This window comes from Passer montanus, unplaced genomic scaffold (genome assembly GCF_014805655.1).
Source record: "Passer montanus isolate IOZ18808 unplaced genomic scaffold, ASM1480565v1 scaffold3, whole genome shotgun sequence".
Taxonomy (NCBI): domain Eukaryota; kingdom Metazoa; phylum Chordata; class Aves; order Passeriformes; family Passeridae; genus Passer; species Passer montanus.
In genome coordinates this window covers 18,121,617-18,143,420 of record NW_024367707.1, presented here as the reverse complement: position 1 = coordinate 18,143,420, position 21,804 = coordinate 18,121,617, and the positions used below count along the sequence as shown (strand labels likewise).

General features: G+C 41.5%; 1 protein-coding gene across 1 annotated transcript in view; it reads right to left on the bottom strand.

The window, feature by feature from the left end:
- ST6GAL2 (ST6 beta-galactoside alpha-2,6-sialyltransferase 2) overlaps positions 1–21,804 on the bottom strand; it is a 168,489-nt gene that overhangs the window by 48,040 nt on the left and 98,645 nt on the right. The gene's annotated exons all lie outside the window — the stretch shown is intronic.

The window sequence follows — 21,804 nt, the reverse complement described above, 5'->3', positions numbered from 1 at the left end:
GGAGGCTGCGCTCGCTCGCCGGCGGGCGGAGGGGCCGGGCGGACACGCCGGGGGTGCCCCGGGGCCGCGCCGCGCTGTCCCGGCTCATTGTTCGGGAAGGGCAGCGGCGGGAGGGGCGGGAGCTGCGGCGCAGGGGGTGACCCCGGCCGTGGGGTACGGCCGCGCTTTCCTCCGCACGGGCAGGGCCGGGCACAGCCTCGCATCTCCGCCGCGTGGGGGGAGCCCGTGGGGCCGGCGGCAGCGGGACATCTTCCCGGGGGGATGCTCGGGGATGGGGCGCTGGCGCTGACGCCTTCCCCTGGCGTGGCGTGGCGTGCTGGGGCCGCGCTGCACCTTCGGGGTCTGTGCTGGAGAAGTTCAAAGCGGCAGGGAAGGGTGGGAGGGGCGCGGGCGAGGGGCCGGCGGCTTTCTCGCCTTGTGTCTGTGACCCCCGAGCGCGGAGAGCCCCGGAGCGTTCCGGCTCTCCCGGGACGTGGGGTCTCTCCGTGGCCGGTCCGGCGAGTTGAAGGCATGGTCCTTTCCTCAGCATCCCCCGTGAGCTGGGCGGTGGGATTCCCGCACTCACGCGGTGTGGAAGCGCCGCAGCCGGCTTTGGCTCTTTAAGATTAGGCTCCGTTAATTAAAGAAATATTTTAAGCTTAAAGGTCTCCTGAGAAGAAACACATTAACTGGCTAATAAAGCGGGTAGAAAAACAATGCGAAACAGGGCTGTTGGATCAGCGATCACAAAGGAGAGGGGAGATCAGAGAGATGCTACCGGAGTGCGGTAGAAGCGCCCTCCCGCCGCCGGACCCACAGACCCTGATCGCTCCGCTGGGGCTTCCAGGGTCTGTCCAGCGGCACAGGAAAAGGGAAATGTTTTCCGTGCAGTCGTTGGTGTGCTTTCTCAGCTTGCTGAAAGGCTAGAAATACCTTAAAGCATGTTTTACTTTTGGTTCAAATTTAATAGTAGTTTACTTTGCAAATAGCCTAAGTAAGTCGTCACTTACAAATAATTAGGATAATGACAGATAACCTTTTTTTTTTTTTTTGTGCCGAGTCTGTGCTCCAAGATAAGCATCTGTGTAAATGCATCTGAGACTGAAGCTTCTTTGTGCCCGTATTTGTAAGGTGTAAGCTGATCGGAGCGGCATGCCTGCAAAAGGCACGCCTTCTAAGCTGCGAAACAAGTGTCGAAGTAAAAGCCATTAGAAGTAAAGGAAAAAAGGTGCCATTTCCTAAATAAAGAGGTAGCATCACAAGGCTGTGAAAGGCAAAGCACAATCAAGAATAGGTTAACAGGTTAAAAACTATGATTGTTTGAAATGATAACACTTAATGCCAAAAGCAAGTAATGTTTCTAAATTCTAGGTAAATTCATGCACTTACTTATTCCATTTTGAGGAATTTCATGAATAGCAAAGCAATTAATGAATAAAAAGATCATATTTTCCTCCAGTCTAGGACATTTTGAAAACAAATTTCAAACACAGAGCTAATTTCTTCAAAAATATAAGAATCGTTGTTTATCAGTGTGATAGGAGAGGTTGTCTTACATACATAAAACCAGCAAAAATTCTGTTCAGGGACACCATGATGTAGATATATCCACAAATATTTGGGTTTTTTTGAGGAACAGTGCTACTTGAGGAATAGTCCTGTATGGCATTAATTTAAAAAAAAAAAATCTAAATTTATTAAGGTAGTTAGCAGTTAAGGGATGGATATTTCCCCAGTAATTTCATTTTTTGCCCAAACTTGCTGCATCTGTCTACAAAATGATATTATATTGCATGCTGGCTCATAGAATAAACTATAAACACGTGTTTCAAGAAACAAAGTGAAAGGTAGATACTGCTTACTCAATTTTTTAAAATGATATAATTAAAGTAGGAATCTAAATCTGTACAACTCTACAGACATATCCATCTGTTACTATTTTAAAATGTACCATTCTTTAGTATGCTCATTTTAATATGCCAGTGATATAGAACTTCAATTTGGAATAGAATGTAAATGAATAGTATAAATTAGGTATGTCAGGGAAGGTGGTAAAGCTAAGAGATTCTACGTGGGGATCTGAGATAGTTTAAACACAGTATCAGGAATACTTGTTGCCTGAAGACTTTCCCCTTTTTTCAGCAAAGCACTTATAGAATGGGCAGTTGGATTGGTGATAAATAACGCTGGATGAGCATAATATTTATTGACTGCAGTGGGAGTCTCCCCTATGCATCTAAATGTAAAATTTATCTGCAGAAGGCAGAAGGAGTTATTCTGCAATCCAATAAGGTTTGCTTCAGCCTTTGACATTCTGCTTTTGGCTTAGACTCTGAACTTCAAAATGGAAGAACTCTGCATCCTGTGTATTTCCGATCATTGGCCTGATTCTGCCTTCAATTTCAGCAGAGTAATAAAGAACAGCTTCTCTGGAAGCCAGAAGGTGAATTGGGATAAGGTCTGTGAGATCAACATCAGGTCTCCATGATGTGGGAGCTGCCTGGGGAAGGATTTTAGATCAGAGGACACAGTAATAGCTGGAAGTCCAGAATAGTAAAGAATTTACTTTCATGTGTTTTCAGCTTGAAGAATTTGTCTTTTATATAAATTGATAGCAATAGGGTAAAGTTACACAGAGTTGCTGTTGCTTTGTTATTGAGTTTGATGACTGGTATAGATGTATCTATCACTTTGGTTTGTTACTGTGTTAGAGCAGTGCATATAAATAAAAGGGATAAATAACCTAATTTACTATGAGCAAGAGTCACAGTATATTAAAAACAGTGGCACAGAGAAAGCTTCTGCCTCTCCTGGAAAAAGTTTTATAACAGATCTTTGTAGTCATCATTTAAACTGGCAGGTAGAGTACACAAAGATCCTTAAAGTCCAGGCACAAGCTTATTTAACCTTTTCAGAATATATTCTTAGCTAATATGACTCTACTGATGGAAAAGAGATTTTTTATCTTCACTCTACCAAAACTGACTTTCAGCCAAGTAATTGCAATTTTATTCTAGAACTTCTTTGGTTTTGAACAAATAACTGCTGTTAAGGTTACATGAAGGAGTAAGCTCTGGGTGTCCACAGATTGTGCACCTCCCACTTCTCAGGGTTTCCTGAGGTATTTTTCTGTTATCACTTCCAAAGGGGACTTGTTAGGTGGGTTCCCACTGTCTTTCTGCAAACCCTCAAACATCTTTGGGATGTGTGCTTTGCCTCCTTGGGGTGGGAAGGAAGAAACATGCTTCAGACTGGTCCCTTTAGCAATGAGGTGGTGAATCTCCAGCTGTGCTGCCTCTGGGTAAGACTCTTTTGGCCTGGCATTTGTAACCTGCTGCACCAGGAGGGACCTGCAGTTATCACACGCCATGATTTTTGTTAGTGCAGACCTGCATTTTGTTTTTAGTCATCAAGCAGATTTTTAATAAGCTGAGGATACTGCTGTTGGCTTCTGCACACATCAGATGCATTTCAGCATTGCAGTTGTTCAGTTGCCTATGTGGATTTAGGATTGGAACCTACAGACCTCAATTAACAGCTCTCCCTTAGGAGAGAGAGTGGCCTGGTTTCTTTTTCTCATATCATCTCATGGCAGATGATTGGCAGAATTGCCTCCTCTCCCAAGCAATCTGTTTCTCTGCCCTTCAGAAACATCGTGACAAAATTCTCCCTGACTCAGTGGCGAGGTGGTTTAGCTTCAGAGGTGTGTGCACATTTGGCTGTGCTCACAAGGCTTGTTACATCCTTGCTGATGGATGGCTGCCCAAAGTTACATCCTTGCTCTGTGTGTGCACAAAGTTTTACCACATACTCTTTTTGCTTGCACGGAGCTGGCAGGAGAAAAAAGAAGGGAAGAAATAGTATTTGCCAGCATGGCATAGATAATGTCAGGAATAATTCTATCTGTATCCTGTTGCATGTGTGTCTGAAGAGGCAGCCCAGTTGCTGGCTAATGTTCCTTGTGTCTGGGCAAGGTGCAGTAGGAAACAGAATGGATTACAAATCCAGAGTCCAGCCACCAAGTGAGAGCTACACTGTCTCTGAAGCAGCCCTGGGACTCAAAGGTATAATGGACACAGTTTCTTTCTGGTCTTGAAGGAAAGTGCTAACTCACTGCTGACCTGACCTGTATTAATAAGTAATTCTTATCCTTCAGTGCTGGTTCAGATATGGAAGTCAATAAGCAGAGTCAGAGCCTATTCTTTGTTTTCCTCTCCCTCATATTTGCCTTAGGAAGGAAACACGGACTTCCATGAACTTTTAACAACACTAGGGTCACCTGTCCATTTACTCCATTATACGTGCAAGTCACCTCTCCGACATCTCATCAAGTCAGTTTCATAAGAAACAGTAAAGAGCTGAAAGGAAAAGACAAAGGTATCAGAGCTACCTTCAGCATGTTTTTTTTGTTTGGTTGGTTGTTTTGTTTTGTTTTGTGCAGCATGGTTTTTTTTGGTTGGTTGGTTGTTTTTTTTGTTTGTTTTGTTTTGTTTTGTTTTTTGTTCTACTTGTCACATTATTGTAGAAGTCATCCCCAAGCTGTGAAAAAGGGTGGACTTAGCTGCATTTGTAAAACAAGTGAGTAACAGGGTTGGGACCCCAAAGTCAGCAGGGCCGGGAGCTCCCTGCTGTTGCCTCTGGTGCTCTGTCCCACTGACCTCAGCAATCATCCTCCAGCCAGTGTTTTCATGGCACTGAACAAGCATTATAGGCCTAGTCACACAGCTAAAATCATAAATGTCATAAATCTCAGTTTATCATGATAAACAAGATCACAAATCCAACACAAGTAAAAGACTATTAGTATCCTAAAGACGTGGGCAGTAAAATGTTCCTAAAACCTGACTGCTTTGATGAGCTTGAACAATGTTCTCATCCAATTTTCTGCTGAAGCACAGGAACTTTCTGTCCATTTTCCCCACTGTTATTTATTACTACTGGCAGCACTCATTGCGTACTATGTGCCTTGACTCCTTGTCAACTTCTAGTGGAAGGTGAAGATGCTAAAATAATTTGTAGTGTTTGGGGAATTTTTATTAAAAATCAGTCAGTGCTGGAATTCAAACCCTAGATATTCTGTATAGGTAAATAAATATCTGGAGGCAGAGTAGTTTTGGAGCAAATTTTTTACACAAAATTACATTGAATTAATCTCTGCCTGCACTGTGAGTGGTTGTGATATATGGAGGCATTACTGATGAGCTGCAGTGAGCTGGCTCTTTGGGTGAAAAGGTTAACTGAAATAAACATGGGTTTGTGTAGAAGGTTTTTGAAGAAAAAATAATATGCCTTATCTGCTGAACCATCAAGATGGGAGAATGGAGAAAAAAAATTGTGTTTGGAATCAGAGTTTTCTTAATATATGGCGTAAAACTTCCTTCCAAAGAAGAAATACATATTTGCCTGGACAGTGTTATCAGTAGGGAAACAGATACATATTCACATCCTGAAACTTTTGCAGGCAGAGAGGCTGCTCTGCCCAGCCTGCCCAGGGCAGCAGGCGCTGGCTCAGAGGCAGCCCAGCCTGTGCAGAGCGAGGCAGGGCAGCACACAAGGCCAGGAGTCATCCCTGCGGTCCAGGCAGTGCAGGGCAGCACAGCAGAGTGTGCACATGCATGGAGGAGAAGGCCTCTCCTGTTCTGCCATCTCTTCCCTTCTCTGACCTCCTGCTGCCCACTCTGGAGGTCTGATATAGGGCATTTGTACCTGAAGGGATCTAGAAGATTCTTCCATCTGTCCTGATCACCATGACCAGCCTTCATCTCCTTAAATTAAGGGTTTAACAGACATAACCAAAAAGTCAAAAAAGAGTACCCTGATGCCACTTGATCAGAAGGCACTCATGAATTCATCCTTAGTGCCTGCTCCCCCTGCAAGTGTCCTAGTGTTGTCTGGCCAACAGCATTTGCAGTTCTAGGGAAACGTGCAATGTTCCTGCAGATGGGATTCACAGACTCAGGTGGGATTGTGGCTTTGCAGAAGTCCCATACACTGGTTTAGCCTGGGTAGGAACTGCTGAAGAAAGTTCATTTTCTTATAGGAATGACTTTATGCTTTGAAAATGGGTCATCATTTTCTTCTTGATTTAAAATGCAAAGGCACTTTCCCAGGAGTAACTTGGTTGCTGGTTGTTCTTCGCTCCAGAGCTGGTTATTGCTAGTTTGTTATTACTCTGTTTCATGTAACTTTTCATCTGGCCTGGGAAATGCTGCCTTGGTTTCTGCTGTTCACAGCCTAAAAAAACCCCTCGCATCATCTCTGCTGCAAGGGAGTGCGGATAGATCAGTGTAGCAAAGCTGCTCTCATCGTGCATACTTTCCTAATGCTTTAAGACAAGTAAAGAAATATGAAGAGTGCTGTGGTTTAGTGGTGGTTTGCATACATACAGGCTATGTATCATACATTAAATATGTAGGTACATTTTTTAAGACAGTTAAAACCACAATTAAAGTACGGGGAGGTTTAGCCAGTTAGTGTCACAAATTGAGTCAGCAACTTTTAACCTTCACTGTTAATAAGAAGAATTGGCAAAACCTGTTCCTCCCTTGCTTTGGTATTTTCAGTTCAGAACTTTACAGGGAAAACATTATCTAGTTTGTTTAAATAACAAAGGAAGGAGTTCTGACATCAATATGGGAAAACAACTCTCAGGCTAATTGATCTTGTGTTCCCCACTTTTTTGGATACTCCGAATATAAGATAGAATTTTATCCTACTTTACCGGGCTCTTGACTTTGCTGGCTCTTAACTTGTGTTGCAGTTGCTTTTGCAACGATGTTAAATATGTTGCTGAAATTGGTTAAATAGAAGCTATTGTATGAAAAATGAGAAAGCAAATAGAGGCATATGAGCAAAGCTGTGTTTTGAAATGGTGTCACTTTTCTACAAGGAAAAAATGACTTTAATTAAAGTTTTAATTTTCCAGCATATTTCACAGTTTAAAGATAGTAAACAGTAAGCTCCGTTTTCCGTTTGGTGATAAAATTTAGTCTTTTCCTGAAAAAAATATAATGGCCATTTAGTGTATGCAACCTTCTCCTCTTGCAGATAGCAGGGGGTATAAACAGGAGGGACATTGTCCTGTTGTCACAAGCTAGGTGGCATGGGGCATCTGTCACCATGGCTGTAAGATCATGTCCCTTTTCCTGAATCCTTTGCCCATCTGACATTGCTTCAGTCCCTGTCTCACCCAGGTCTTTCTGCACAGAATTGAACTTTGATATTTTTGTTTTCTGTGCTCTTGTTGAAGGAAGTGGAAGCCTTTCTCTCTCAATCCTCTCCCCCAAACCTACCCCTTTTGTGTTCTAAAATTTTCTGCAGCTTTCTTGCTGGGCTGATTCCCTTCTGAAATTTGCAGTTTGCTCCAAGACAGAAATATCTCTGTTCCAGAACCAAGACAGTTTATAACAAGAGGAGGGTCAATTTACTACTATCTTACTGAAAAAGTTGGAGATCAATGCTTGAGAAGCATTGTTTTATTTTTCCAGTTGTTTATAAGGCTCAGATAGAGGCACTTACGGTTCCAGTGTATAGGCCCTCTTCCATCTTCCAAACATTTATTTTAGCCACACAGAAAAGGTGGTAGAGAGTTGGAAAAGGAAAATTAATGTTACCCTTTACTGGAAAATGGAATTTTGTTTTGAAAAAAGAGAAAAAAATCAAAGGAAAATGTCAAGATTTTGTTCTTAATCAAAGTGAAACAGAAGCTTTTTGAATAGGTTCAAGGGAACATATGCTTCCAGAAGAGCCAGTCATCACTGTACTTTTCTGAACTGTGGAAGATTTCAGGTGTATATTCTTACTCTTCCTCACAAGGAGCAGACACTTGAAACCCATATCCCTTCCACTTGGACAACTTGTGGCTTCTGGCTTGCCCCCAGTAAATGCTTCTCTTTCCTTCTGGACTTTGAACAAGAGTCTTGAACTGCAAATGGAAATTTCATTGAAACTGATGTGTTTCTATTTTCATTAAATTGTCATTTCCTGGCAAAAATAATGGTTTGAAAAATTCTGACAAGATTGACTGACAGAGCACATATAGGTCTCAGAACAGAGGGGATTCTGAAGAAAATTATTTTAGTTCCAAACTCTGTTCTTGGCTTCAGAGGCAAAACATGGGTGCAGCTGAGGGCACACACCCTTTGATTTGCCAGGGAAGTAAAGCATTTCTCCAAACAAGTGAATTGAATATTGTGTTCCTTTTAGTGCAGTGATGATTGCACAACTCTGTTTATTTCTGGGGTTTTTTTCAGCTCATCCATCATTCACAGCTCAGATTTCTACAGTGATTTCACCAAGCTGGTTTGCCGTATGATGCAAAATGGAAGTCAAGTTAATTTCGCGCTCTACCCACCTCAGTCTGATTAACTCAAATTAAATTTTGTGCTAATAAGTCTGAGTGTGTGACCATAATTGGAAAGCCTTGAGCTCCTCTGACTGCAGGGAAAGTGCTGTTTTCCCCTGCATCATGAAAACATTTGAATCATAACATCTGGGAAATTTTCAACAAACAATGGTATCAATTTGAGACCTCCATACAAAGTTTTTTCTGTTTCTCATCAGGGACCATGAATACATATCTGTGTTAGACTGCAGCTCTTGAACATTTGGCCCATCTGCCCACCAGAGGAAAACTAAAGAAGCAGGGACTTTCACCTATTAAGAGAAAACTGCAGAACATCTGTGTTTCACCATTACATGGAAATCCTCTTGGACTAATAAGTGGCTGTATCTTAAATAGCTGTCCAATTACTTAAATCTGTTACAAAAGTCTCAACCAGTCAAGTCGGTGGGAAGTCTAGCTAAGGTTGCAGTCATTCACTAGCAATTTGGAGAAAAAGGAAAAAAACATAAATGAGAGCTGAAAGATGAAATATAAGATAAGGCAAGGCAAGGCTTTGATCTTATGATAAAGAAAGCTTTGGCATGGTAAGGAAATAGTATGGTGGACGTGAGTTTGAGCTTATAGTCCTATAAGATCTGTATCCTTCTTGTATTTGCTAAGGCAAATAGCTACTGTTTTTCTTAACTGCAGAAAGACCTATTGCTCCAATTATCATCTGGTCCCAGAAGAATAAAATCATAAACCCAAAGTAAAACTACAGCAGGTGGAGTTTGAGAAAAGGTAACTCTGTGTTCTGAGAAATCCTGGTTATCTGTGAAGAAGACCAAGAAAATGTGTCTGGTGCCAGAGGTGATGCAGGAGCACACAAAGATTTCACCAATGTAGGAGCATATAAATCTGGTTGGATTACAAACAAAGAAGTCTAGTGAATGTCACACAGGATGGAAGTAGTTGTAGATATACCTTTATAATGGAACATCTACACCTCCTGATGGGAATTCATGGGGGTGTATGTCATCCATGGGCTCTCTCCCATAGCTGCAGGAACATCATGATTGCACAGCAAGTTTATTAAGTATGAAACAAGCCAGCAAACCCTAATGAAGGGTTTGAGAGTCAAAAATGTCAGCACTCGCCAGAGAGCTGTTCAGCAGATGTTTTGAAGTCAAGCCCTGTTCTCTAACCTTGGGATCAATGGGGATTTGCTGTTATTTTCCACAGAGGTAGGATCAAAAGCAGATGAAACTGAAAGGACTGTGGCGCCACTTCTGTGTCTCTATCATATCGGAATTTAGTTTTAGTAAAAGGGAATGGGCCTCTCCTATTTGTCCTCTGTATCTCCAACAAATAGCCTCATAAATAAAGCATTTTCAAAGCAGAAAGAACAGATTGTACATGGCTCTAACAATAACATGGTTTTGGTCTGACTGCCCCATAATATAGGAAAATCAGAGTACAAAATAACTGCAAATAAGACAAGCTAGCCTACTTGTACGTCATTTCTATTGCAAAATGGAGCAATGGGATCTGGGCTTGTGTAGCAAATAGCCCTAAATTTCTTCCCTCCCTACTGCCATGGGAGTTTAATTTAGCCAGGGAGTATTGTCTGTATGTGACATCATCTGAAAAACAACAGCTTTAAAAGTGGAGACAGGTAATATTATCCATTAATAATATTCCACATCTGTAAAGCATATACAGTGCACTGTGGATAAATAGCACAACCTTTGGCAGGGAATTTCCTGAATATCTGTAGCCAGACTTCTAATTTTCAGTTTTCTCATGGTTTTGTACAATGGGAGCAGATTGGTCTCTAGCAGTGGATGGGGAAGGGAAGGATTTTAATGAGGAATGAGCATGAAGCAAATGAAGGGGGCTTCATCTCCCAGTACTGTGCACTGCCACCCACTGTAGTGGAAGTCAGCTGTAAAATCTGGTGCTTGAAAACATAACATACACCCAATGGGCCAACACTTATGATGACTTCTTTTAAAATTTAAACTAGGTATGAGGAGTATTTCTATCTTAGCAAATAAAAAGCATGAACTGAGGTCCCAAGGATGGAGTTGCTACACCAGTAGTTGTGGATTGACATGTAGATGGTCAGTCATGGTTTGATTTAGGTGCCTGCTGAGCCCCTTGCTTTAAGTCTTATGTTTGGCAGCAACAGGACAGTCAGAGAGAAATCTCTTCAAGAGATAAAGATCTTACCTGAACCATGGGAGACCCTCAAAGCATAGAAATTTCCTTCTGACACAAGAGCAAATAGGACCCCAAGCATGGTGTGATGTTCTCCTGTTGATCTGAGTAGCTGCTGTTATTCAGGAGTCAGCTTCAAGCTGGTGGTGCTGTCTCAGAGCCTGCCAGTTTGTGGCATGTGTGGGCTCTCTCCCACATCCACAGACTGGCTAGAGAGGAGGCTTCAAGTCACGCTGTTCTGCTCTTTTCCAAGTGCTCCCACTCTCTTACTCCTCACACTTCTTTGTGCCAGAGGATGAGGCAAGGATAGACTTTAACCCACTCAGACTGTGGTATGCTTCTGAGTGGTTTGTTTGGCCTCAACAGAGAAGTCACATATTTTATTGTCATTGTGACTGGCTCTTGCTGTATTATCAGCTTGAATGTTGCTGAGGGGTTTTTGAGCTAGGGATGTGACTGGGCTTTTAACAGTCCATGGCATATGGGAATATACATTAAGCCATTGAGAATATTTCATCTCAAAGGAGCTTTGGAAAGAGCACGTCATATGCACCTGCCAAGAGGCATCTCAAATAATTGAGTTGATGATAGTGGAACGAGTAAACTGTTCATGAGACAGTGACACTGCATCCAGCACACAGAGGACTAGCATTATAATTAATTAATGCTCATAGATGTTTCCTTAGCTCGGACACTATGGTTTTCTGTACTTCCTCTTTGACAGGGAGTGAAAATGCTCTGTCGTTTTCATCATGCCTTCCCTCTTGTTAATACCTCACACAATTGGTAGTTTCAAGGTCACTTTATTTACTGATGATTCTCTGTCACCAGCAATACCAATGTTGTGCTAAAATGAATCAAAACGTGTTTATTGCATCACCCTCTAGATCCCTTACTTTATCTCCATTTCTAACAGAGGTAAAATAGCAACAAGGTAAGTTCAATTAATATAAACATAAAATTGCTTAGAGTATATATTTCAGAGCTCTGGTATTTAATGACAAACCACATTATTCAAATGAGAATAAAAATGTTTATAGATTGTGATTTTCAGATGGGTTTGCAATAGAGCTAGCATGGGTAACATATGATGAGATTCCACAATCACATTTCTCCCCCACACATATTGATGGAAACCCTCTCAACCAAACACAATTGCATACATCTCTTTTTTCAATCTGTGCATACGTTATTACTGTAGAGCTGGAAGAGCTGCATACATAAACTGCTCACTGCCCTACCTGCAGTAACAGAGCCACAAGTCATCTCTTGGATGCATCCATCTGAATTTTTATTATTTACATCATTTGATGGAGGTGGATTCCTGCCAGCATCCCATTGAAATGCAATTATTATCAGATCTGAGTGTTACCAAAACTTTTGAAAAATAAGATAAAAGCTTGGCAAGATAACTTGCAACCTCTAATATCTTTTTAAGTCAAATACACAACAACAGTAGCACACCTTTCTACCATTTTTTTAGGGTTATCCTAAGCTGAAAGAACAGGACGAATATATTTTACTCTGATGATGCACTGGTTCCTTTCTTAGATGTCATGTCTGGAACATGATGCAGATTTGTGTCATGTTATATCCTAGACTGAAGTTCTCAGGATTTTAGTACAGGAATGGCAGTTTTACACAACCTGAATGTTAGATCCATATGTGCTTGAGTATGCAGTGTGCTTGTGAATACACCTGACGTGATGATTAGCAGTTCTGTCCTTTATAAAAAATCTCTGCCTGACAATTTTGCAAGGTTTGAGAGCTGTGACTACTTATGGACTTTTACAAGCATTATTTTGACTGGTGTACTGGAATTTTGCTTGGGCTTAGCAGTGACATTCATCTTAGGAATAATCTTTGTCAGTGACACCTGGTCTGTTACTGACAAGGTGACATTAGTTCTGATGTGATCTTTACTTTCCTTAACTTTCTTCTTCATTAGGGCAGCATCTTTGGTCTATTTGCTACCCATATATTGCTCTCATTTTGAAGAGTGATTTTTGTTTTACTCTGGAAGCATAATTTCTTGTGACAGCCACCCACTGTGTTTGCGGCTTCTCACTCATTTGCCACAGACTTTTCCTTCATTTGCAGGTGTAAAACCTCCACATAGGATGCAAACACTGACAGCTATGTTTTGATTGGGAATGGGTTTTATCAGCACTTTCATCATCCCAATAGTTTTTGCAGTACTTTTTGCTTAGTTTCAGACAACCTAAATTAATTCTTACTGATTTTTTCTCATATATTACTTAGTATTGGATCAATTTCATCCCTATAAATAAACACAGAATCCTTCATTAGCAAACGTGTCATAAACCACTCTGTGGGTTCCCTTTGGATCTTGTTCCAAGTCATTAAATTCATGGCTTGCCAATACTGGATTAGCTTTTTGGAGAGAACAGTTTAGATATTCAGCTAAAATCTAGCCAAGCTCTATCCATGTTGCTGTCTCTTCTTCCTACTCAGGTTAAACAGAAAATGTGTAGTTCCTTCTTTATTGTGACCTGCAGTGAAATGCAAGCCAATCTTTGTCTGTTGCTTGGAGTCCTACTGCTTGTCAGAAGAGCTGCCTTTCTATCCTTCAGCATTAAGAGTGCACTCCAGAATATTCTGTCCTCTCAAGGAGTGTCCTGTCCTTTGCTTTGTGTGAAGCCCTGGATCATATTGTTGCACTGTACTGAGATTAGGACAATGGGAATTATGGCAGTGTGAAGTGCAAAATATGTTGGAAAGTGTGTGTATATAAGACCAGTGCTAGAATTATTTTCCTATTTTCTTTACCATATGTAGGTATAGTAAAGAAGGGCAGTGAAGTAAAAACAGAGCAATAGCAATTACTGCAATCAGTATAACAAGAGAATATACTAAAACCTTCTTTACCATTCTTGTGACAAAGTACAGTCTCAGCATCATTAATGAATTTTGCTTCTGGGGATATCCTGTAGGCCTCAGCTGTGCCTTTAAAAAAAATCCACTGAGAAGAACAGCACCCTTTCCTGCTGATCTGATCAGCTTCCAAGCATATCAAATGGAAGCAAGCATATTAGAAAGAAATGAACAAACCTCATGAAATGATTTACAATAGTGTCACAGGGTGATTTCCAATAAATTGAGCCTGTGGAAATTGCTTACATCTGACTGTAAGCTTTCAGGTGTCAACTAAAAAGAATGAAGCAAAAAAAAGTATGGTATTCTTCTGGCCAATAATTATAAGTTAAGCAGCATTCAGCAGAACATTAGCATATTAATTACATGGTAATCTTGTAGCAACAACCCAACCATAATGTGTTGCTAGTTACTATCTTTGGGTAGCATTTTGATAGCAGTCTTCATGCTTTAGGAACCAATGCCAAGATAATGAGGGTGCCTGCATCTCAATGAAGGTTACTTAAGAAATTTTGGGAATGCTGCTGAGAATGCTTCCCTTGCCTTCAAAGCACCCTTCATCCTGATGTTATCCTTTTATTTGTTATTAATAATCTTGTACTTTTAAATTAGTTGGTTTCTCATGAGGTTTTAAACGGTTCTGGGAGTCTCCCACAGATTGCAAAGCCCTGCAGAAGTTCCCAGGAGTGGCACTGTCCTGTGGCATGGCCCTTCCAATTCTGTGTCTCCTGGGAGGCGCAGGTTGATGTCTGACACCTAAGCCATTGGGTGCAGTTTCACCACTAGATGGGAGCATCGATTATTTAGCCTTTACTTTGAAATGGTGCTCTCCCAGCCTTGGAAAATCATATTCCTTCTTGGCTCATGTTTCAAACTTGCAGGAGGCCTGAATATCTTCCCATTTCTGGGCAGCACATTCCAGAAACACTGGCTAACACTGATCCCTAGAGAACCCTCTCCAGAAGCACTGGCTAACAATGGTCCCTACAGAACAGCCCTCTCAGCTGATGCCTTACATGACCAGAGTTCAAAGTGGTCCCTACTGTTCAGTATGGAAGCACTCAGTTACTGCCCTAGTCTTGAGGGACATGCTGAGAATTGAAAGAATGGTCTAGTAAAGTTGTTTTATGGCTTATTGTTTCATTGAGAAATGGAGCATCAGTAGTTTGCCAAATGTCTTGAAATCACCCTGATCACTAGAGAAAATGAAGGAAAAGGAAAGACAGGCTTGAGTTCCATGGTTCAAAAAACAGTGGTGGAGTTTCTGCATTTCTAGAAAGATGCACAGAAAGAAAAGGAAACTTTATAGTCTAACCCAGCTGCAGGACATCCTCTCCAACTCCTGCAGCTGCTGGGATGCAGCTTAAACAGGGCCATGGTCCAGTGAATGTCCCTCATCAAAAGGGTCTTCATCTAGGGGCTCTGTTCAGTTAAAATATCCCCTTCTTCACCAAGCCGTGTTTGTACTGCTTGAACTTGATACAGACAATCTTTAGCATATTTTCCACACAAACATCACCTTGCTTGCTGCTTGAACAGGAAGAAGACATACAGAAAACCAAGCTAAGGGATGTCCCTGGGCTCAGATTAATTATAAACAAGCTATGCATCCATTATGAGGGAAATGCTGCCTACAGAAGTACGATGGCGTACAGACCTCAATGCACAACCTCTTTTTTGAGTTGAGAACTTCATTGTCTTCACATGTTCATGACTGACAGCCACACTTAAGAAACAGCCAAGAGAAATAATGCATGTGGACCATTACTAACTCAGGACTGAGACTTGGCATCAGTGCAGCCCAAGAGCTACTGGGTGGTGAAGGGTTCATTGTGTGCCTCCTGCCCTGGGCTGTGAGTGTTATGAGAAACAGAATCTGCAGCAGTCTATCAGCTTTCTCCCCAGCAGCCATTCTTTCCTGAGGAAAAAAATCTGAGGATGGACATGTGGGCAAGATCTTTCTGGGAAAGGTAACAATTCAATTTAGCAGTTATATGAGAGACAGCAGTTATATGAGACACAGCCTAGAGATTTCAGGAAATGGAAGGAGATCACAAACCAAGAAGGCACGAGGATAAAGAATCAGGCTCTGTCTGCCAGCCAAGTGAGAATGAGCAGTGGAGAAGATGCAACAAGTTGCTGTGGTGTGGGCATGGACAACTGAAATTTTCAAATTGGAGGGGAGAGTGTGTTGCTGCAGGTGGCAGGACACAGGGTTGATGAAGTGTCTCAGGACAGGCACTGACTGTCAGCACTAAGCTTTGGCAGGAGAGGTGTGCCAGCCAGGAAATAGCTGGTGGCATTGGGCTGCTGGAACATGAGGCATGGGCTGCACTTAGGAAGCACAACATGTGGCTTGTGTCAAGGGAGTTTCACTTTTCTCCAAGCACCCCTCACTTCCAGCTTCACAAAACTAAGACTTAGCCTCTGCATCTAGGAAGAGCCTCTTGAAAAGAGGAAGGCTGCTATGCCTTCTGGACTCTGAAAACTGAAGGCAAATAGAAAACACAAAACTTGGGGGGAAATGTACTTTTAACACAATCACAATTTTCTCTGAGCATGACATTTTGGATAGTGGATGACAGGCTGAACATGATCTGACAGTGGGTGCTCACAGCTCAGAAAAGCAATTTCCTTTATAGTCTAACCCAGCTGCAGGACCAGCAGGGTGAGGGAGGTGATCCTGCCCCACTGCTCTCCTCTGCTTAGCTCTGCTCTGGTGAGACTCCCCATGGAACACTGCATGCAGATCTGGGATCCCAGCATATAAGGGCATCAACCTGTTAGAGCAAGTCCAGAGGAAGGCCATGAAGATGATTAGAGGGATAGAGCACCTCTCTCCAGGTTATGAGGAAAGGCTAAGAAAACTGGGATTATTCCATCTGGAAAGGAGAAGGCTTTGGGGTGACCTAACTGCAGCCTTCCAGTACCTGAAGGGAGCATAAAAGGTGGAGAGAGCTCATTTGCAAAAACATGTAGTGACAGGACAAGGGGGAATGACTTTAAATTGAAAGGTTTAGATTTGACACTGGGAGGAAATTCTTGGCACCAGGTTGGTGAGGCACTGGAACAGGTTGCCCAGAGCACTTGTGGTTGCCCTGAAAGCATTCAAGGCCAGTTTGGATGGAGCCCTATACTACCTGGTCTAGTGCAAGGTATCCCTGCCCACGGCAGGGGGACTGAAACTAGATGATCTTTAAGGTCCCTCCCAACTCAGGCCAAAACATTCTATGATTTTTTCATGTCTAAAGTTGATGTTGCCATAAGTACCCTTCTGCTGTGCCAGAGGCTCTAGCTTGAAATGTCTCATTATCTTTGACTGCAATGACTTGAGCCTCCTAGCTGTGTCCTGACAGCCTGCTTTTCCAAGGCATGATGCAGAACCATGTTCCTCACCAGCTGCCAGCAACAGAGATGAAGACACACTCTGAAGTCTGGGATGTGTGAAGAATTGTATTTCCTCCTCATTAGCGCTCGGGGAGCTTCAGAGTGCACACAGCACAGACTTGCCAGTCCTGCAGGAGACACAGCCCTGTCTGGGAGCGCAGGAGTGCACCCCACACCAACAGTGAAATGGCATCACTGTTTATTGCTGGATGGAGCCTACCTGGTTAAAGTATGACATACTGTTCAGCCCCAAAGTACACAGATTTGCTGTAAAACACAAATACTATGTGGAAACCAACTAGTTTTACACAAAATCATGCAATTTATCTGCAACCTCAAAAGAGATTGTAGTTTATTGACCAAGTGAGTAATGAAGTGGCCGAGTATCACATTCCATCAAAATTATGTAGGTTCAGTTAGGAGTAAAGCCTGTCTTCAGCTTAGTTTCATGCAAGACTGTGATGTGACTAACATTGCGATCAGATTTCATTGGCAAATCAAGTAAGCAGCAAAGTGAGGTGCAGAGAACTCATTTAAAATCACAGCTGAAATAATACCAAACATGCAAGTGAAAAAATTACTGACAAAGTTAATTGCTTTTCTTCCATATTAAAATAGTTCCAAGTTTGTTCCAGTGTGAAAGTCACTTGCAAAGACTCTAGGGCATTAAAATTAAGCTTTCTTCTTTTGATTTAGTTGAGGAATTAGCTGCATTAGAAACTCAGGCAGGGACACGAGCTAGAAGAAAATCAGAACCGTCAAAGATATGAGATCTGGCAAAGCTCTCAAAGGCAGTACATTGACAATTAAGTTTCTCACTAATCCCCATGATACATGTGTGCTTATAAGCCTATGGAAATTGTGTTTGATTCTTTTTTTTCCCTAGATTAGTAGGTTATTTCTCCAGTTTTTCATTAGACCTTTTCTTTTCTTTTCTTTTCTTTTCTTTTCTTTTCTTTTCTTTTCTTTTCTTTTCTTTTCTTTTCTTTTCTTTTCTTTTCTTTTCTTTTCTTTTCTTTTCTTTTCTTTTCTTTTCTTTTCTTTTCTTTTCTTTTCTTCCCTTTTCTTTTCTTCCCTTTTCTTTTCTTCCCTTTTCTTTTCTTCCCTTTTCTTTTCTTCCCTTTTCTTCCCTTTTCTTCCCTTTTCTTTTCTTTTCAAGACCTATACTCCTTCTCTCTCCTCTCCTCTCCTCTCCTCTCCTCTCCTCTCTTTTTCCGTTTAAAAACTTGCTCTGCTTGAACATGGTTTCTCTACAAGGTGAGCAGCAGCTAAAGCAGCTGTTTAGGACAGCTGAAAATATTTGGGCATGCACAAATTTGGTACTGTAAATTTTTTTGTGCTAGGATTTGCTGTCAGCACTAGATTGACCTTTATGATCGTGACAAAATCAGAATTTAAAAAGTTGGACCAAATTTTACCTTATTTATATATATGTAAGTCCACTTTAATTAATAAAGTTGCATAGTTAATGTAGCTACTTTATAAGTAAGGTCCATTCTGAATCCCATTTATTCAGTAACTCACTGAAACACATTGGTTTGTTTTAAAACGTTCTAATCTCTAACTACTTAAAATGCAGCTCATGGGATTGATAAATATGCTTGGCTCAGGAGGAAAAATATCACATTTACAAAGATGCATATCAGCATTAAGTATGGGATTTAAAAGCCCATAGAAATGTTGGCTTGATAGAGGAAGATGGAACATCCACTCTCTTCCTCTGAGGCTAGGTAACTTCATTAGTGTTCAGCTTAGAGTGGGTACATTGCCTCTTTCACCACTCACACTTCCATTCTTTCAGAGGGCACAGCCTTCCTTTGTAAGCAAAGGCTCACATCTTGGATGCAGTGCTCCTGGCCAGCAAGGGCTTCACAGGAGCATTTAAAGAAATAAATCTTACATTTTGCTAGCATATACTGACTGAACTTCTGTGGATTACTCTGCTCAGAATCCAAAGTTCAGTGCCTTGGAAATATGCCAGAAAAGCAGCTTGGTGCAACACTGAAAAATAGTATTGTCTGATGCTTGAAAAGTTCACAGAAGAGGGTCAGCTTTGCCAGATCTTCTGATTCACACCAAAGTAGGTGAAATCACTTCTAAAAATTTGTTGCTTCAAAAGAAAGTTTTCCTATCTTAAGAAGAAAGGTGAAGATGTGCTTGAAAAAGATTTAATAAAGGCAAATTGTGAAAATTGAAACCAAACACTGCAAATAACTATTAGCTGAAAGCTTTTTGGATAATTTTCTTACGCTATTGTTTAAAAGAGATTGTTGAAGTGACATTTATGAAGTAACTGATTTAGGATAGAAATGTGCTCTTTATATTAAAATGTCTTTTTGGGCAAAATGCATATGGAGCTGTGTCTCCATGTCTGAGCAAATAAACTGGCCACAGTGAACTCAAAGGGATCTGGCTTGATATCATGCTGGAGAGCTATTCCTTTGGATGCCAGAAAGAAAAATTCCCCTGACCTGTGGAAAGGAACAAATGAACAAAGCCAATTAAGGTACTGTATGAAAGAAATGCAAGGATATGCTTGTCTTTTCCAATGGAAGTGAGTAAGAATCAACTCTATATGACAGAAGTCTTCTATGTTTTGCATGTAACTCAAGTGAGTGCGTGAAGTCTGATCTGGAAGGGATCTCTGTGTTGAATGTTTGCCATGAGGGAGATTCTACCACTTCAGGACAGCCTCAGCCAGTGTTTTAATTGTTTCACAATGAAAAATTATTTCTTATATTCAGACAGACTTTCTCTTGATGAAACTCTATTTATAATTTTAAGGACATCCATCGACTCTGTAGCTGCATTTCAGGTATTGAAAGACTGTGACTACATCCCCCTGGAGCCTTTCATTCTCCAGAATAAGCAAAACAAATTCCTTCAAGAATTATTCGTGCCATATTCTACAATCCTCTCGTCATCTTCATGGTCCTTCTCTGGGTCCTCTCCAGTTTTTCAATGCTTCTCTCAAACTGGGGCACAGTGTTCTTTCTACGTGTGGCCTAAAAGGTACCAAGTACTGTGAGGTAATCACTTTCCTTGATCTGCTGGTTGTCCTCTTGCTGGTACAGGCTCAGGTATGGCTTGTTGTAAGGACAGAATCCTGGCTCATGTTTGGTCTGCTTCCCACTAGAACCCCCAGCTCCTTTTCAGCAGAGCTGAACCTTCCCAGCCTGTATCCTCAAATGATGACTCAAGTTCTATTTATTGCAGCTTGGACTTCTTCACCACAACAGAGGGCACTTTTCATTTTTGCATCTTTCTGCACCAGATCTGTTCAGTACAGTTCTTCTGCTCATCAGGGTTACTTCAGCACCACATGAGAAAAAAAAAAGGAAGGGTCTGAGTGGGTGGTAGACAGGATGGGATTCATCCTCCTACATAGTTCCTGTCTGAAAGGCGAACCGCTGGGACTGGCATTAAGTCCAGCACTAGAAATCTGCTTGGGTAAAGCAGCTTATTGTTCTATGACCAACAAGTCTGAAAGGGTTTGTCTCATGGCCATGCATATGTGGATCAACCAGAGGTTATCTGAGTCAAACTGCTCAGCTCCTGATGCCATACACTAAGAGAGCCATTAAAGTCTCCTTGCACCTCTGCTGCACAGGGGCACCTCCTTCTTAGTGGTGGGTTCTTACCTCTTAAAAAAAAAAAAGTACATATTTTCCATATTATATTATTTATCTTGTTCATTCCCAATTAGTACTGGCGACTTTGTCCAGTCTGTTTTTCAAATTATCAAAGCAAGAAAATTTCCATTGGATTCTAGAATTCGGTGATCCACCTCTTGGTTACAAAAATATTACAAAAATCTGCCAGGAATTTTGTCTATATTTCCTTTAACCAATGCCACTCTTTTTTTACTAGCTATTCCTTAAATCATTTTAAACAAGGTTTCTCTGTTTCTTTGCACCTGCAGAGTCTTTTATGGAGTTATTCTTTTCCCCCTCAGTCACTTAGTGATACTGAGCTAAACTTTTATTTCTTTAATCTTCTCTGGAAATGAATCCCTCAAGTCCTTTAAACATTTTTTTGTTGCCCTTTTCTGAATGTCCTGCAGTCTTTTGGAACCTGTCTGGCAGAGACTTGCTTAGACTGGTGAGCAATATTCTACCTGCAGCTTCCTTGTTTGCTCCTCTCTGCACCTTGTCTCTGATTTCTCAGTTCTCCAGCTGGGGAATCAGTGGTACAGCCCTCAGCAGCCCTTGAAAAGCAGTAGCAGTAGCCAGAAATCAGCTTCAGCAGCACTTATGGTGTTGGAACTGAGCCCTCTGTATGGTGTTTGGCAGAGGCAGAGGAATACAGATGCTGCCAGTCCTGAGAAAGCTGCAGCCCTCCTGAGATGTGTTCCTGAAGCTTTGCATTTTTACATAAGCTATAAATCAGAGTGGTTTGTAACTGAAAGCACATGCATGTGTAGTAGGCAGATGGAGGCAGTGATCACATGCCAAAATGTAGTTTTATAAAAAAAATAAATTAAGAAATTAAGAATAACAGCATGGTGTAGTGCATATTCTCAGCCAAAGTGGAATCCCTCTTAATATGGGAGCACAGGCTGGGAGTTAAAGGGGACATAAAGATTGCTTTGCAGTTTTCACTTCCTGAGGAAGAGTATACAGAAATTTGAATCCCAGCATGAGTTTTATCACACAGCTTCCAACAGCTGTTGGGTATCACACAAGGAATTGGCAGGTCTATGGCAGCAGCTGTGCCTTGCCACATCCCTGGCAGTACCACAGAGATGTAAGAGATGGAGGTGATGCAGGTACTTCTGCGAGGCATTTTCCACTTGCGTTGTATTGAAACAGAGCAGCTGTGCAGACAGAAGATATTCAAGACCCACCCCCCCCTCCCATGGTATTTTCTCCAATAAAGTACAAAAAATATTTTTTTGCCTACAAAACATGTTTACCAATTTATGGTACTATATACACTAAGTGAAAATATGAGAGTTTGATCTTCATAAGAGAAAATGTGTTTTGAAGTCAGAAGCATCT